The sequence below is a fragment of the Sus scrofa genome, chromosome 16, assembly GCF_054392235.1.
Source record: "Sus scrofa isolate SSC_HxYL_T2T_F1_AM1 chromosome 16, Sscrofa_HxYL_maternal_Yorkshire_Landrace_v2.0, whole genome shotgun sequence".
In the NCBI taxonomy this organism is placed as follows: Eukaryota; Metazoa; Chordata; class Mammalia; order Artiodactyla; family Suidae; genus Sus; species Sus scrofa.
The window spans coordinates 88,114,959-88,133,779 of record NC_139398.1 but is presented as its reverse complement, the minus strand read 5'-3'; the positions used below and the strand labels follow the sequence as shown (position 1 = coordinate 88,133,779).

The window sequence follows — 18,821 nt, the reverse complement described above, 5'->3', positions numbered from 1 at the left end:
GGTTAGTCATTCATTCAGGTCCTGGTTTCAGGCCACCTCCTGAAACACTGCGGGAACCCGCCTGGGGTGTTGGGGTGGTGGCCCCTGGCTCCAGGACACCCAGGATGGAGCGTCAGGTGGGCACCCCCACCAGCAAGGGTATCGGTGCTTCTCCCCACTACGTTGCTGAAACGCTAAAGGGATATTTTTGCTTACAGGGGTGCAGTGTTGGGCCAACAAGAGGCAGAAGGTGGTATAGACATGACGGCCTGGGGCGGGGGGCCTTGGGGAGGGATCTGAAGGCTGGCCGTGGACTAGCTCCCTCCTGGCTGTCCTTTCAAACCGTTGTGTGCCTGTTATGGTGCAGCTGGAAGCTTCTGATTCTGACACTGAGAAAACAAGTGGGCGTGTAGGAGGGTGGCATTTTCAGAGGAAGCCACAGCCCGAATGTGTGGAATGTGCGATTCCGGCTCCCACGGAGGCCCATGCAGGGGCGGGAGCGCACAGCCGGCGCCTGGGGGCAGCGGTTAACCGAGGACTGCAGGATTGCTTCGCTGAGCCGGGTCCCTCCAGGTGAGGCCTCCCCGGACTCTAGAGAGTGTGTCGCAGGCCGTCCTCTCACGGTCCCCGCCTCTACCCCTCACAGGACCAAGGCCGTGGCAGGGCAGGGTAAGGGGCGCTGCACTCTCATTTGGTGGGTGGGAGAGCCTGGGCATCAGCAGTGGTGCCCAGCGGCCTCCGAGGGGGAGCAAGGAAGCATCCAGCCAGGGGGTGCAGGGCTGGGCTGGAGCCCGGCAGACACAGCCTGGGCCCAGCGGGGAGAGGGCATGGATGGTGGGGGCCACAGGGCTGAGCACGGGGTCCAGGGGTGACACTGGCCTGCAGAAACCAAGAACACCGGGCTCCAGCTGGGTGCCCAGCTCTGCACCAGGACGGATGCCTTTGAAAATGTCCGTGACCTGGACTTAGAACACTGGGGGTCCAGGGGAAGGAAGGCTGGGCCCAGGCAGATGCATGGCTTTGCTAGTAAAGCTGGCGTTGGCGGAAGCGGATTCTTTCCATCTGGGGGTTCAGCCTGTATTGGAAGTTATGCTTTCTTCTTATTTTGGCAGAGATTTGAGTGCTTGTATCTGTCAGAGATGAGCCTGGGATCTGGAGCCAGCAGGGTTTAAAAGTGCCGAGGCAGCGGCCGCAGTCTGGGGATGGCAGTTCACGCCCAAGCCTCCTAATCCCCAGAATTGCATTTTCCTGAGAAAACCCAGGAGAGCAGACATCAAAAAGATGGGGGGGGGGACCAGACACTCAGTGACGCCAAAACCTTGCCGGAAGACGGTGAGCTGGCTGCCTCGAAGCCTTCCTTCCTCATTTTGCAAAAGGCCGTCGAGAAAATGAAATCACAGCGTTTCAATAAATCTCTGCTCGAGCTGCATCTCCCTGACAAGCAGCCACACGCGGCGGGGGGACCAGCGGTGTCGTAATGAATGCGATCCCGAGCTCGGCCCAGTGGCACCAGCGCTGGCAAAAAGCTGCTGAGCAGAAAGGCAGTAAATAAAGATCAGGGGAGACGTGAGAGACTCCAGTGCAGCCTCCTGATGGCAGGGAAATTAACAAGATAAACAGGGAGCCCAGTGCGCCCAGGCTCAATGACCTGGGGTTTTGCCATGGATGCATGTGTGCGCATGCGTGCTTGTGTGTGTGTGCACACGTGTTCATGTGTGATGCGTGTGTCCACAGGTAGTTCTCTCCTATGTTCTTTAGCCTGTGTGGCCATCAGTTTTTGTGCTTATTTGTCGAGGGACACAAAATGCTGCTTGGGGACCCCCACGCTGAAGATAAGGTGATGTATCCTTCGTGTAGTGTGAGCTGTAAGCCCTTAAAGAGAGAAGTGCTCACAGGTCCCACTGAGTCTGAGGACAAAAGCCAGTGGAGGTGGGGTGGGGGGAGTGCATATGGAAAGCAGACCCCTGCGTGGTGAACAGAAGCCCCTGCTTTGTTCTGTTCGCTCTGGGTTTGTAGGAACTTGAGAGACGTCCCGTACTGGTGGAAGGGGGACGCTCCTTGTACCATCTGCTGGGTTAATAAATGGACAGTGGAAAGCTCCACTTGGGACAGAGGCTGAGACCTGAGAGCTTTCCAGGGGGGTCCAGGCCCAGGAGGAAGAGGGCCCAGGCTGGGGGTGCAGGTGAGGAAGGGGGAGGGGGCAGGGCTTGCACACCTGCCATTACCTACATCTAACCCATGAGAACCTGGGGCTGGAGACAGGGTGTCAGGCCCACCGCTTAGCAGGAACACTGGCAGCCTCACCCTGAGCGGGAGAAATGTGGGGGACCAGCCATCCTTGGCCAAAAGGGGGACCCCATCTCCCTTCCTGCTCTGCTCTCTCCCACGTGCAGCTTTGGTGCTGGGCTCTGAGTAGCACCCTTGAGGGGGCCCTGCAAGCATTTTGTGCAAATGAGGAATCCCTCCAGGAGAGTTTCCTCCACTCACGGCTGCCCCAGAGCCCCGGGGCGGGACTGTAGCTGCACAGGCACCTGCGGGCTCTCTCCAGGGACACTGGGTACCCATGTGTTCCCCTGCCCTTCTTCCTCTCAAAAAGTACAGTCTGAAGGGGTGGTTAAAAGGATACCGTAACCCTAAGATTCGGGCCAGGATAAGTCCTGAGTTTTGGAGCCAGATAAACCTGTTTGATCCTGACTCTCCCTCTTGGTAGCTGTTCCCCTGAGCGAATTAATTACCTTCTTGGAGCATCGGTGTGGCGGATCAGCAAGAGTAGGTACAGTAGTACTTACCTTTCAAGGTGATTAAAAGGTTGGGCAATCTATTAATGGAATTAATCACATTAGCATTTCAAATAGAAAATTTATGTGCATATGATTATCTCAGATGCCGAAATATCTTGGGATAAAATCCACCGCCCCTTCTTCCAAAAGACCCAGCAGAGCAGGAATAGAAGGAGAATTCTTTCAGTGGACACAGGTTGTCTGCTAGAATCCTGCACTGTGTCCTGAATGCTGAAAAAGAGGTGCGTTTCCCTTAGAGCCTCGTGTATGCCAAGGATCTCGGCTTCTCCTGCTCAGGGTCCCCATTGACCTGGATATTCTAAACATTGTGATGAAAGTAAAACTAAATATATAACTCAGAGGGAAGTGGCATTTTTTTTTTCCATTTTTAGGGTCGCACCTACAGCCTATGGAAGTTTCCAGGCTAGGGGTCAAAGCAGAGCTGCAGTTGCCAGTCTACACCACAGGCACAGCAACACCAGGTCTGAGCTGAGTCTGCAAGCTATACCACAGGTCACGGCAACGCCGGATCCCTAACCCACTGAGCGAGGCCAGGAATCCAACCTGCATCCTCATGGATCCTAGTCAGCTTCTTAACCCACTGAGCCACAGCAGGAACTCCAGGGAAGGGACATTTACCAACTCTGTAATCAGACATCCAGAAAAGCCAGGAGGAAGAGCAGAAAGCTCTTTGCCAACAGAGTAGAGCAGCCAGTTCTAAGGACAATCAACAGCCAGTTGTCTCTTTGCGGGAATCAGCAATTAAGACATTTTGTAACAAAATTCTCAAGCCCATTGAAATAAAAGTAAAGACACAATCCCCCGAATATCCATGAAATGCCTGTGAAATCCATCACAGCTTTTGGAGAACATCAGAGGAGCCTGAGTTCCTGGAGAGGTAGTTTTGAGGTGGGATGCTTGGCCCTCTGAACACATCAGGTTTTCTCAAAGCCGTCTACAGACTAATGAAATACCTACCGAGGCAGCAAAATACTTTTTAGGGAACTGGACAGGCTGATTACAGAATTTATGTGGAAGGTAAAAACATTTTTTTTTTTGTAGCTTATTTATTTTTTTATAATGATTTTATTTTTTTCATTATAGCTGATTTACAGGGTTCTGTCAATTTTCTGCTGCACAGCTAAGCTGACCCAGTTTCGCATACATGCATACATTCTTTTTTCTCACATGATCGGGCTCCATCACAAGAGATCAGACATGGTTCCCAGTGCTACACAGCAGGATCCCATTGCTTATCCATTCCAAAGACTAAAGTTTGCATCTCTTAACCCCAAATTCCCAATCCCTCCCTCTCCCTCCCCCTCCCCGTTGGCAACCATATTTTAAAACCCAGAGGTATCTGTGAAAAACTTATCCTTCTTATGATAAATGTCTGATAAAGACTCATGGCAATAAAGCTGGGAGTATAGGGACCACATCCTATATGTTTGAGAAAAATTGACTATCAATTGGGTAAACGAATTAAGTTTGAAGAGTGCGCTGGTGGCCTAGCAGCTGAGGATCTGGAGTTGTCCCTGCTGTGGAAGGGATTCAGTCCCTGGCCTGGGAACTGCCACAGGCCATGGGCATGGCCAAAAAAAAAAAAAAAAAATTTAAGTTTGATACCTTCCTACTTTATAGCGTACAAAAAATGACTGCAATGTAGAGAAGCATAATGTGAAAAGAAGATGACGGGACCATATGAAGAAGAAAATAGGATAATATTTTATAATATGGAGATTTAAAATAATAACAAATTATGCTCTTAGAAGTTAAAATCTTCTGTCTAAAAGTCCCCATAAACAAATTTAAAACAAGCAACCATCTAGAGAGATTTGCAACATGTACAGTTAATAAGAAGCTCATGTTCACAGTATATTAAGTGCGCCTAAAAATCTCTTTAAAAAAGTAACTCACAGACCCACATAAATATACTCGATTTTTTTTGACGAAGGAACAAAGATAATATAATGGGAAAAAAGAGTGTTTTCTACACATGCATCTAGAACAGCAGGACACCCATGAGCAACAAGATGAATCTAGACACAGACTCTTTACAAAAATTCAATCAAAATGGATTATAGACCAAAACGTAAAACATACAATTATACAGCTGCAAGAAAATAACATAAGAAAAATCTAGGTAGAGACGACTTCTGATACAGCACCAAAGACACAATCCATGAAAGATAGAATTGATAGGCTGGACTTCCTTTAAAATAAAACAAAAACAAAAAACTTCTCTGAGAAAGATGCTGTCAAGAGAATTAAAAGCAAGCTATAGAGAGGTAGGAAACATTTGCATAAGACATACATGATAGAAGACTTGGAGCCAAAATATGCGAAGAACCTTTAAAATGCAACAATAAGAAAACAAATAACTTGATTAAAAAATGGGCAAAAGTCCTGAACAGACACTTCACCAAAGAAGATACACCAATGATGGTATAATCATATGACAAGGCACTCGTTATCCAAGTGCGATTTAAAATAACCTCCAGATACCACTACATATTTACTATACTAGCCACAACCCAAAAGAATGAGAACCCCAAATGCTGGCAAGGATGTGGAGCAATGAGACTTCTCATTCATTGGTGGAAAAGCAAAATGGTACAGCCACTTTGGAAGGTACTTAGGTGGTTTCTTAGAAAAGTCAACAAAGTCTTACTGTATGACCCAGCAATCACGATCCTTGGTAGTTAAACAAAGGAATGGAAAACTTAAGTCCACAAAAAGCCCCGCATACCCCTGATCATGGCAGCTTTATTTATAATTGTCAAAACCTAGAAGCCAACAAGATGGCCTTGGGCGAATGGATAAATAAACTGTGTTGCATCCAGGAACGGACTTTTACTCAGTACTAACAAGAAATGAGTTACGGAGACACAAAAAGACATGAAGGAAACTTAAACACATATTACTAAGTGAAAAGCATCCATCTGAAAGGTTACCTACTGGATGCTTCCAGCTCTGTGACATTCTGGAGAAAGCAAACAAGGGAAGCAATAAAAAGATCAGTGGTTGACAAGCGGTGGGAGGATACAGGGCTGAGTAGCAGATTGCAGAGGATTTTCAGGGCAATGAACCTCCTCTGCATGATGCTGTAATAGTGGACACACGCCATGAAACATTTGTGCAAACCCACAGAAAGTACAGCCAAGAGTGAACCCTGATATAAACGGTGGACTCTGGGTGATAACAATGGTGAAAGTAGGTTCATCCGTTGTAACACAGGCACCACTCGGGCACAGGATGCTGATAATGGGGAGATGACACACGTGTAGGGGCAGGGGGTGTTTGGGAAACCTTTGGAATTTTTAATAAAGTATTTTAAAAACAAGAGATAATAATAATGACCTATGATGACTTTTATATTATTGTAGGTCCTTATTGAGGACCTACTCTCCTCCAGGCACTGCACAATCCTTAACTGTGTGTTTTTGGCTTTGTTTTTTTAATGGCAGCACCTCTGGCATATGGAATTTCCCCAGCCAAGGTTTGAACCCACGCCTCGGCAGGGACCCAAGCTGCGGCAGTCAGATTCCTGCACCACAGCAGGAACTCCATTAACTGTGTGATCTTGATCAAGTCATCTGACCTCCTCAAACCTCAGTTTGTTCATCTATAAAATGGGGCAATCATTATCACTCTACTTCACTCTGACAATTCAATTAAGTGACGGCAATGAAATATTTAGGACCATGCCTGAGTTAGATTAAGTGTCCAGAAGATAGTTATAAAAAGACAACCTCACAGGTAGAAGCAGCTCTCATTTCACCTCTGCTTAATAAGAATAATAAAGATGGCATCTCCGCCTTGCAGCCTGAGGCTTAGAGAATATGCCCTGGAAAGCCTTCCACAGACTTTGATAAACTCTCCCAGAAGGCTTCCTGCATGCTTTGGAAGCATCCATGGGTCGTCTTTGCATTTTTCCTTTCGAAAAGGATGAAACTGAAAAATGCATTAGAGAAGGAAAAGAAACGTGGCATGGACTTGCTTGATGGAATCTCGGCAGCAGCCGAGACCCAGAGATGGAGCACAGGCTGAAAGCAAGGAAAACAGGATGAAAGTATCAACGATGTATTTTCCATCAGCTTGGCAGTGATTTAGAAGGACTGACCATGTTGAATATGTCTCGGGTGTGGGAAGATGGGGACTCTCGAGGATGTTGGGGGGCGGGTACCTAGGCGAGGCTTCTGGACCACACTCTGTGGTGAACAGCCCTCACCTGTAGGTGGTCATGCGTTTGTGTTCAAGGGCTCCAGAGCGGAGTTCCCGTCGTGGCGCAGTGGTTAACGAATCTGACTAGGAACCATGAGGTTGCGGGTTCAGTTCCTGCCCTTGCTCAGTGGGTTGACGATCCGGCGTTGCCATGAGCTGTGGTGTAGGTTGCAGACACGGCTCGGATCCCGCGTTGCTGTGGCTCAGGCGTAGGCTGGTAGCTACAGTTCCGATTCGACCCCTAGCCTGGGAACCTCCATATGCCGCGGGAGCGGCCCAAGAAATAGCAAAAAGACACACACACAAAAAGACAAGGGCTCCAGAGCAAGTGCTATCAGTGTGCTGGACTCTTGACACCTTGCTCCGCCCAGAGGAGACCCTATCATCTGCCCTGCCCTCAGGGGCACAGAATCCAGGGCGCCCAGTGGGCTGGGAGGAATTAAATACAGAAGGGCTTCTAAGGCTCCGTTTTTCTTTCGTTGCCGTTTAAGTTCTGGGTTTTCGAAAATACAGTATTTGTTGCTCTTTCATTGATAGGAGTGGTTTTTCTATTCTTTCCATATGACCTTGGATCCCCTTGGGAAGTTGTCCCCCATTATTGATAAAAATGTTACTACTCGATTGCCTCGCTCTTAGGTGCTTTTTATTATTTTCAGCCTCCTCTTCCAGAAGTGCGTTCAGTGATGCCAGGGGAACAGCTTTTCTTTGCACCCAGGAGCTCTGCCCCTTCTGTTCAGCTTGACGGCCGTGAGACTTGCCAATGGCTACCAGTTGAACATGGAAGAATGATGGCCTTTGAAGAAAAGACGCTCTGGGCTCCACTGTGATGAAGACAGTGCTTTCTGAGATGAGCTGACTTAAGCATTTAGGAGTCCAAGGTGCTCGTCTGCAGAAGCCGGCTCACCCTCTGCTGCCTTTCCTGACCTGAAACCTGCCACCCGGGGATGCAAAGGAGGGATGCGGGGAGAGAGAGACGACCCCTAGTGGGGGAGGCCGCAGAGGCTCCACACACAAGGGCACACACTCCCGCTTTCGGAGATGCTGAACCCACACCCTTGGCTCCAGGGGCTCAGGACCTCCTGTCCAGGCTGCGTTCCTCAGTTTCAGGGCTGGGTATCTGTGCACTGCTCCCTTAGGAAGCAGTTATGTGGCAGATGTAAGAACAAACACACAAACACAGCACCAACTCAGGCAAACGACTTTCAAAACAGAAATGAATCTATATAATTATGATATATTAGAAAAGTACTTGTAGGAAAAAATTTTTTAACTGAAAAGCACTTAATAGAACAGCACTTGTAAGCAACTCTTCGAATCACTGCCAATGGTTCCATTAAGGTAGTGAGATATGGGTAAATTATCTTTTTTCTTTTACTTACACAGTTTCTATAATGAAGGTGGAGTAATTTGATAGTAATCAAGGAAAAATGAGTTTCCCCGTAATGTTCAGAACAACAAAACAGGCGACTCTCCATATGGACTGACCCGTGCGGAGCAGGAGAGGCTCCCAGCTCCGGTTTCCTAGCCCTGCAGCCTTTCCAGGGCTTGTTGTCCCAGCACATGTGGGACGTGTGTCTCTCTGAACCTTAGTGTAACGGCAGCCGATGTGACAGTCGGGGTGTCAGCCTTAATCCGCTGTCTTCATAAATTCTGAGTGACGTGAGATTAGCCTAACAACGGTTCCGTCAAAAGGAATATTTTGAATTTTTAAGCAGCAGTCTGAGTTCTTTCCCTCAATTCCTCCTTGGTTTAAAATGAGATTGGATTAACAATTCAGTTAAATTTCAGCATTTAAGTGCCAGTTGATTCAGAAGCTATAATTTGACCAGCCTGAAGCTTTCCTTTGCTGAATATATTCTTTATGCAATGAAACTGTGAAATCAGTGCAGTGGCTCCACATCAATGACAGTCAAAGAGTAAATGCTTTAAATAGAATAAACTATTCAAAATAATTTTTCAGAGCAGTCAAATGCTGTAAAAGTACTCATCTCATGTATTTTATATAAACACACACACATACACATCTGTATGCCTATAATTTTGTTATATATTTGGACTTATGTATACATAAAATAATTATATATATAAAAATATGGTATGACGTATATTTGAAACTTGCTGGAGGCATCTGGTAGGTTAGATATCACTCCTAATGGATGTATAATATAATATGATATGATATAAATATTATAGTTTGGATTAGATATCACTCCTAATAGTTTTCTTAAGTCATAAAATGTTAAAACCAGGTTAAAATTAGAAGGGATGTTGGAGATGATCTCATTTGTCAGAGGCATTTTTACTTTTTTGGATGTGCCGGAATTCAGGAACACACACCTGCGGGATGGTCAGCAACTCCATCGTAGGCGTGTCTTACTTTGTCGTGACAACGGTGATCTCTAAGGGGCTGGAATAGGAACTTACAGGGGAGGACCCCGCCATTAACTCCCCTCTGCTGTTCTATGGGGAGTTCTTTGGAAGGTGCAGGATTCACAGGAGGGGACAAGGGGAGGGGGTGGGGGGGAGGGGAGGTCACTGCCTCCCACCTTCCAAGAGACAATCTGAGCTTCACCAACACGGTGAACACCAAATTATGCTTTTCTTAAAACAAATACAAGGAGAAGGGGAGGGATTATTTCCCCTTTCTTATTTTTTCAGAACCCAAGTTTTATTCGGAACCAAGATTCTCCTGACGCCCTTTATAGCTCCCCTCCCTCTGGTACCAAATCTGAGATGCCATTAAGTAAGTGTGTGCCGCATGTATTTCTTTTCCTTCTCTGATACACTTTTCAGTTTCATCCTTTTCGAAGGAAAAATGCAAAGACGACCATGGATGCTTCCAAAGCATGCAGGAAGCCTTCTGGGAGAGTTTATCAAAGACTGTGGAAGGCTTTCCAGGCATATTTCTCTAAGCCTCAGGCTGCAAGGCGGAGATGCCATATTTATTATTCTTATTGCACGGAGGTGAAATGAGAGCTTGAAAACAAATGCTCACATTCAATGTGGGTGATAAAAAAGAAAACTTTTTAAAAACAGGTTTATTAAAATTCAGAAACAGCAGATGCCTTCAGCAAGTTTCATCAGGGGAATTCTGGTGAGTGAGCTTTCATTTTCAGAGTTTTAAGCCACTGGAATTTCCAGTTTCAATTTCAGTAAAAAAATGTAAAATTTATATTTCTCAGTATGAAAAGAGAACCTTTAGGAAGGTTGATATATCTTAAAAAATGGAAAATATGTATTCATTAATTTTAGTATTCTGCGTCAGAAGTTTTAAAATTACTTTCAGCCATCCAGACTCAGTAATTTTTTTCCATAAAAGAAAAATAAATGATCTCATTTTTTTCTTCATCATCAGACTCCAAGGAAATAAGAGAGCATTTTCCACTATAGAAAATAATATATTGGCTTGTTAAAACCAATCTGAAATCTTGATATTCCTTATTCTATATTCTATATTTCCTAAGAATAAGTTATACTGGTTATATGAAGAATAAATACATACATATTGAGGTCTGGGAAGTAGCGTATGATAGAAGTATACGGATAATTTGTAAGGGAGGTTTTGTAGGAAGATAGATACAGCTATTTTCCTCAAAAACTGTTTTCGGCTTTACCTAGTCAAACTCTTAAATCAGCGTCACCATCACAGCACAAGTCTCGTGGAAGAAAACTCTGTTTTATGTGGAATGTGTGATCTTTCATCGCAGGGGAAGAACGGTCCCATAAGAATACGTGTCCCAGCTGATTTTATTGCCTATACAGAAATCAAGGGGTAGCGCTACACTCGGCAGTCTTAGCATCTGAAGGTGCAGGCTTGAGTCTCTCCTGCCGCATAGCAACCTCGTGTCTCCAGGCTCTGTTTGAATATCTCCCTTTGTAAAAGTGGTGGAATCCTCATTGTGTGAGAAACACACTGAGTGATGGATGCTTACGGAAAGCTTTGTCAAGTTCATTTCCGACTGGAGGTCAGGGAGCGTTTGAATGACCACAGCAGGGATGAGGGATGCATTAGTCAGGGTCTAGCTCCAGGCAAGATGGAGCAGGCGCAGTTCCCCCCAGTGAATTCAGCTGGAAGACCTGGGAGCAGCTGTTTGAGAACTTGTGGAAGGAAATACCACTGGCTGGGTTGGGGAAGAAGATCAGAATTGTGACTTCCAGCAAATTGATGGAATTTTCCTTTTCTCATGGCCTGACACCCAGACATAAGCATCAAGGTGCACAAAGAAAATTCCAAGGGAAGCCCCCAGATTCAGGTTCAAGGAGCAACAGAGGTGTCTTGCGATTAGCAACAGGCAAAAGAGTCTAACCTAGAAAAGGGAGAGTCTTCCTCATTAATCAGAGGAGCTGTGGCCTCAATAAAGTATCTGTTCATTGTTTATGTCCTTCCACCCCTTGGCCTTAACGGTGGCCCAGTTTTGGGAAGGTCAGAGCAGAGAAGGATAAATAAACCCAAGGTTTTCGGGAATGGAAGAGGGGAACCTCAGGGAACTGAAAAGTACTGAAAAGGCTGTGGAAAGAGAAGAACTTGGGAAGCAGCCCCATGTGTTGTCTACCGATTCCGAGGCTCGGCCTCCAAACGCACAAGCTTGGACCATACCTATAGCAGCAGACGAAACAATCAAAAACTCCGCTGAGACAGACTCTGCCTGGGTTCTAGTCTCAGTGTCACCCCCATGTGACACCCAGATCATGTGAGGACTGCACAGACGTTGAAAGTGCCATGGATGTTCAAACCACAGCCTACAGAAGACCGGGTGTAACTCACTGCCCAGATTACCCGCTAAAACGGCGTGGAAGGAAATTTGGGGGCTGCTGCCGCCTGGATGCCATGTCAGCAAAACAGAAACTTCAATAACTTTCTTGTCCCTGTAAATGTCCCACTTGATCAGAAAGAGTACATGCAGACAGTCCCCAAATACCAAGCCATCTCTGAGCGCTGTCCTTACTTTTGGGTTCCTTTTCTTTCTTTCTCTCTCTCTCTTTTTAAACCAGCCACACCTGTGACATGTGGAAGTTCCTGGACCACAGGATGAATTGGAGCTGCAGCTGCAGGCCTGCACCACAGCCACAGCAACACTGGATCTGAGGTGCATCTGCGACCTACCCTGCTGCATGCAGCATTGCCAGATCCTTAAAGTACTAAGCAAAGCCAGGGATGGAACCCACACCCTCATGGAAGCTACATTGGGTTCTTAACCCTCTGAGCCACAACAGGAACTCCTGGTTCTCTGTTCTCTGTCCTGCAAACACTTCTGACTTTCCCCTTCATTTTGCAATGCTCCGAACAGTGACATCTTCATAGTGTTAAATTAAGATTTTGTGTGTGTGTGTCATCTAAATTGGGTTGCTTGCTCATTCTTTAACAGCAGGAAATGTCAACCTTCTCCATAAGCTTTAAATAAGACCACAAAGTCTTTGTTTATTTATGTATTGCTTTTTAGGGCCGCACCCACGCCATATGGAAGTTCCCAGGCTAGGGGTTGAATCAGAGCTACAGCTGCCGGCCTACACCACAGCCACAGCAATGCAGGATCTGAGCCTCATCTGCAACCTACACCACAGCCCACAGCAACGCTGGATCCCTGACCCACTGGGCAAGACCAGGGACCGAACCTGCATCCTCATGGATACTACTCAGATTCATTGCCGCTGTGCCACAGGGGGAACTCCTCGACCACAAACTCTTATAATAGCCGAAGGACTCAGGGTACACCGAAAATGACTCAGCCTATGAAGAACCAAGAAAATCTCATCCACATGGGAAAAGGCTTGAAGTAGATGCAAGGCCAAGGTGACACAGAGGTTGGCGATAATCTGCCAAAGACTTTGCTTTATTTTTATGTTTTTGCTTTTTAAGGCTGCACCCACAGCATATGGAAGTTCCCAAGCTAGGGGGTAAATTGAATTGGAGCTTCAGCTGCCAGCCTACACCACAGCTACAGCAACGCGGGATCCAAGCCGCATCTGCAACTTACACCACAGCTCACGGCTGGGCCAGATCCGTAACCCACTGAGCGAGGCCAGGGGTCAAACCCGGACACACAGAGCTTAAAAACGTGCCCCATTCACATCGGATGTTGTTTGGATCCTCAAAAAATGCCATGGGAAAGCAGCTGCAGACAGTTTTGATATTATGTAGATGTTTTATTTCTTCGTTCCTGCTGGAAAATGCCCGTTCCTCTCCTCACCCCTTTTTTGTTTCTTTTGCTTTGTTTCTTTCTTGCCTTTGCTGGGTCCTGAGTAAGCTGTAAGCTGTTCCTAGGGAAAGCTAGGGCAATGATTCTGTTAGTGTGGCCCCAACTTCCATGCCTTGAATTTCCTCAAAGAAACAGTCAAGCCACTTCCGGACGTCTTTCAATTCCAGGTGGCCACAGTCAAGGCCATGGCGAGGTTGCATAGTCAGCCGTGCCCAGCTGACTCCCTGAGGAGACAAGTTTTGGTCCGTCTAACCCAGCCTCTGAGAGCTGAGAAACCCTAGGGGTCCCGAAGTGACACTGGTCTCCAAGGTGGTCCTGAAGACACAGCAGATGACACAGGAACTCAGCTTTCTCCGCGTTTCAGTATTTGAGGGGTGACATTCAGATGGGATCCAGCAGGGATGTGGGAGGAAGGCAGGGATGTCTCAACGATCTTCCAGCCTCAAAACATGGTCCTGGAGCTCGTGGGTACACGGAGCTGGATAAGCAGTGGTGGAGCCTCGGCCAGCCCAGGCGGCCGAGACATTGAAAACCGCAGACGGGGAGCTTCATCAACAGACTGTTGCTGTCTCCCAGTTCTGGAGACTGGAAGGCTGAGATCAAGGAGCTCCCAGGGTTGGTTCCAGGAGAGAGCTCCCTTCCCGACTTGCATGTGTCTCTTCTTCTTCTTCTTCTTTTGGTCTTTTTAGGACAACACCCACAGAGTATGGAGGTTCCCAGACTAGGGGTCCAATCGGCGCTGTAACCGCCAGCCTACACCACAGCCACAGCAAGGGGGGGATCTGAGCCGTATCTGTGACCTACACCACTGCTCACAGCAACACCAGATCCTTAACCCACTGAGCAGGGCCAGGGATGGAACCTGCATCCTCATGCATGCTAGTTGGGTTGGTTACCGCTGAGCCACAGTGGGAGCTCCTGCATGTGTCTCTTCTTGCTGTGTCCTCACTGGGCTTCTCTGTGCATTTGCGGGGAGAGAGAGAGAGAGAGAGAGAGAGAGAGAGAGAGAGAGAGATAGAGAGAGGGAGAGAGAAGGACCTCTGGGGTCTCCTTTTCTTTCTATAAAGACACTGGCCTATCAGATTAAGACCCTAGCCTTATGACCTTATTAAATCTTAATTCTTTCCTTAGAGACTCTATCTCTAAATCTTTAGTAACTTCGGGGGGGGGCATAACATATGAATTTTTGGCACATAACTTGTCCAAAATGAAGAGAAGCATTGTAATTTAAAATATAAACCATCACAATCACAAATATGAAGCGTTTCCTTGGTGTTCACTCTTGGGATATTTCAAAAGATGATAAAATATGAAATTAAGCAGAACTTATTAAGACCAACCATTTTTATCATATGACCTTTTCATTTCAAAATATAAATGCACATAATAAATAAGTTTTCCAGCACGTGTAACTGCTCAGCGGTTTCTGCAACTCTGAAAAAAAACTAGCTAATTAGACATGAAATATCAACTGGTGAGCAATTATAACCTGACAAAAAAACCCCCAGTGACTCTGCATTTTATAAATGTATGATTTAGGCAAATTTCAAGGTTGTGTCTACATCATGAGTTCAGAAACAGCAGTAGAACCTGGTCATTACGCACATACATACTCTACTATCTATTTTTCTTTCATCGGTAATAAGTACACATGAATTTCTTCTCATTTGTTAGATTTCTCTGCATATTCATGCCTAGTTTTTCTGTAACCTTTCCTTACCAGCTTCAGTAAAGAAAAGTATGATTGCTTCTATGTAATAACCTGACAGAGCTCTAGTGCCCCAAACCCAGAAGCTCTAAATTCTGGAAGGTTGGTAAACCCACAAACTGAAAGCCAATGTAGGTTGCTTTGCTCTTTCTGTGTAGAATATGACGGCAATTCTTATCCAGCCATATGAACGGGTGGGGATTTTGACTGGCTTTTCCTTTAGGGTTCATCCTACAGCAGAACCTGAGTTTAGGGCTTGGGCATAGGTGCTTTTATTTATGCAGGGGCATTATCTGTGCAGGGGCATATAATGACAGGAGGTCCCCAAAGCCACAGTGCCCCCAGCATTACTCGGATCTACTCGTGATCAGATTAAACCCGCTCTGCCTTCCTCTTCAGGATGGTGGCTGGCTAACGACAGTTGAAAATTCATAAAATGATTCAGGTATTCTACTTCTGGGTAAATACCAAAATTAACTGATGGCAGTGCCTCAAAGAGACATCTCACATTCATGGAAGCACTAGTCACAATAGCCAAAAGGTAAAGTGACGCAAGTATCCATCCAAGGACGGATGTTTAAGCAAAATTCAGTCCATCCAGAGTGGGGATTATTCAGTCTCAAAAAGGAAGGAAACTCTGACTCCTATCACAACACAGGTGGCCCTTGACGTCACGACATCATACTAAGTGAACTAAGCTGGTCAGAAGAGGACAAACGCGGTATGATTCCACCTATGTGAGGTCCATGGAGTAAAATCAAAATTCCTAGAGACAGAAGGCAGGATGGGGGTCAGAGACTGGGGAGGGGTGGGGGTTACTGTTTAATGACATTGCGGTTTGGGGAAATGAAAGGACGTCTGGCAACGGATGATGGAGATGGATGGTGGTTGGACCACAGGGTGAACCTGCCTCACGCCAATGAACGTGGCTACCATGGTACTGTTATGTTAGGTATGTGTGGACTTCCCTTCGTGGCGCAACAGAAATGAATCCGACAAGGAACCAAGAGGTTGCAGGTTCAATCCCTGGCCTTGGTCAGTGGGTTAAGGATCTGGCGTTGCTGTGAGCTGTGGTGTAGGTTGCAGAGGCAGCTCGGAACCAGCGTTACTGTGGCTGTGATGTAGGCTGGCAGCTGTGGCTCCGATTCGCCTCTAACCTGGGAACCTCCATATGCCGCCGGTGTGGCCCTAAAAAAAAAAATATGTGTTACCGTGATAAAAACACAGGACATAAAGGAGGGAGATTTGTGGGACAAGCTAGAGTCTCTGCTGCACGGTTGTGGGGGGTCTCAAGCCACTGATTTTAGCCAAGAGGAGCTCAGTCCTTGTCTTCTGGGGGAAAGAATTCAACAAAGAGAGCAAGGGTGCAAGCTGGCCCAGTGTTTGTTAGAAGCACAGTCTGAGTGGGAGCACACATGGCTGAGCTCGCGGGGTGGGTTGTGAGCGGTAGAGGCAGTTTAGGCGGTTAATACGGGGTTAATCTTCGGTTAATCTTCCAGGGTTTGGATGAGCGTAGCTCCCCTTTCCTTCCCTATGACTGTGTCCTCTGCAAATGTCTTTGGGGTTTGCACCAGGCTCCATTTGGAATCCTTCCTGTGAATATCTAAGGGAAACCCATGGGGTGGGGTGGGCTCAAAACCACCTGCTAATGATATTACAGTGGGGCCAGGGTTGCTAGAGGATGGCTCGAGACACCCTCTGCGCATGTGTAGGCTGGGAAATCTCCTGGACCACAGAATATGGAATCGGTGGTGGGTTGCTTTCGTCCTTCGCCCAATCAGGGCTCATCCGTTCCCATAATAGTTTATCTCAAAAAGTCTTTATGAAACTGGCTGCAGCGGGTAATCTGAAACCTATCTATCTCCTACCTCAAAGGGCAGGATCCATGGTTTTATTGTCTTTCTCTTTTTTTAGGGCTGCAGCTGTGGCACTTGGAGGTTCCCAGGCTAGGGGTCAAACTGGAGCTGCGGCTGCCAGCCTAAACCACAGCCACAGCAACACTGGATCCTTAACCCACTGAGCCAGGCCAGGGATAGAACTTGCATCTATGGATACTAGTTGGGTTCTTAACTTGCTGAGCTACAACGGGAACTCCCGCTCCATGCTCCACATTTTCAAGGTCAGAGGTTCTTGCTCAGATGCTACAAAGCTTCTGCTTTGGATGCCAGTCCACTCCTCCTGCATCCTGGCCCCATTAAGTGGAAAACAAGGAGGTGGTTTTGCCTTCTGCCTAATGCCTATGCATGAGGGGGCGGTCCTTGGGTGGGGCCCTGTCTTCGCACCTCCCCACGACTGAAATTTGTCAGCTCCTGTCTCCACCGACATTCGGAGTGCCCTTGCAATTGTATGTATACCTTCTCTTTTGAGAGCTCTGATCCTTGATTACATATCTCTTCTTGGCTACGGCTGCTGCAATTTTCCCATCCGCCGTTACCATGGATACACAGCCACCAAGAGGCGTCCAACATTCTCCTCGCTGAAGGAGACCCTGGCTCAGGGACCCCAGCTCATCAGCCTAATCAGGGCCACTTGCTTTTGTCAACATGGTAGCTCCTTTTTTGTATTTGCTACTTGGTTAATTTTTAAACTCCTTTGGGGGTCATGCCAGCGAGCCCTTTTAAGCAAAGTGTTTGTATTTTCTGGTCCCACCAAACAGTGATCTGATTAGTAAACCTCAGGAGAGTCTATGTAGCCAAGACAAGTCTGAATTCTTCAGTCTGTTCCTGCAGAGGATCAGAGTCCTCAGCAGTGAACCAGGCTGGGAGTAGATACGCTGTCCCTGGATCAGGGAGTATACGGAAACTCTTTCACACGGAGGTTGGGATTTTAGGCATATTAGGATCACACGAATGGCTCAGGAGAAGGAGAAGATGGGGAGGGAAATTAAAGATGCAAATGAGAAGGTGAAGGAGTTGTAAGTTTTGCACATTTTTAGTGGCCTTCCTTTAAGGGTTTTTTTGGTAGGAATTTTAGAGTTCAGATTGCATCTGGAAGGTCCTTACATGAATTAAAGAAATTAGTCCATAGGGCACTTGAGATTTTGTTTCTAAGGTCTGTCCTAGTTTTCTCTCAAATGATTTTGTTTGTATCAAATACTCCTCAAGGTGGCCACTATCATTTCAACATATATTTCATGAAATAGACCATCTAGAGAGATGAATGAGTGGGTCAATCAACAAACATAAGCTCTCAAAAAAGTCAGTATCTGGTCCTAATGGATGTAGACTCAGCCTGAAAAGACCCCACGCAGCACCGGTTAGTACGAATGGTGCATTTACAGTCCTGAGTCTCTAAATGTGTCCAGACTGAGGGCTTCGCTACTCCAATGTCAGGCTCACACAACTAAAAGAAGCAGTCCTTAGTACATGGAGACAAGACAGAGGAAAGTTCTTACAAAGTTTTGAAGAGACAAACCACGCAGAAAAACATTCACAAGATACTGGTCTGAGGGGACCTCTACTTGGGGCTGGCTCAAGGGATGCGATTATCCCTGAAAAGACTTTTGTAAAATGCTAAGCATTAAGACTGCATCCACTTCCAAAGAAACTGAGCTTGTGTAGGCAAAGATTTTATTTATCACGTGCGTGCGTGGAGACTGAGGTCCCACAGCTAAAAGGATGCACAGGACAAGGGCAATGGCTCAAGATGGCTTGGCCTGAGTTACGCAAAAATGTTTCTGTGGTTTTAACAACATGCTCTGGATCTGGTGGGAGGTGTGATGACTCTTTGAGAGCTTTTCCAAACTCAATAATTCACTGGATAATTATAGTGCTTTCTCTTCATCTTTTTGTCTAGCGTCTTTGACCACAATATCCCAACAAACTCATTCACGTTTGGTTTTTTTTCTAAATCATATTTATCTCAGTGGGATCCTTGGACCCCATGCTCCAAATACTGCGAGCATCTGTTAAAAATGCACATCCTTGGACCTAT

General features: G+C 46.6%; 1 long non-coding RNA gene across 1 annotated transcript; it reads left to right on the top strand.

The window, feature by feature from the left end:
• The first annotated feature begins 430 nt into the window (after positions 1 to 430).
• On the top strand, positions 431 to 10,016 carry LOC146395708 (uncharacterized). The gene is made up of 2 exons (XR_014831630.1): positions 431 to 552; positions 7,640 to 10,016. It is a non-coding gene; the product is annotated as an uncharacterized LOC146395708 (long non-coding RNA).
• Positions 10,017 to 18,821: the final 8,805 nt, after the last annotated feature.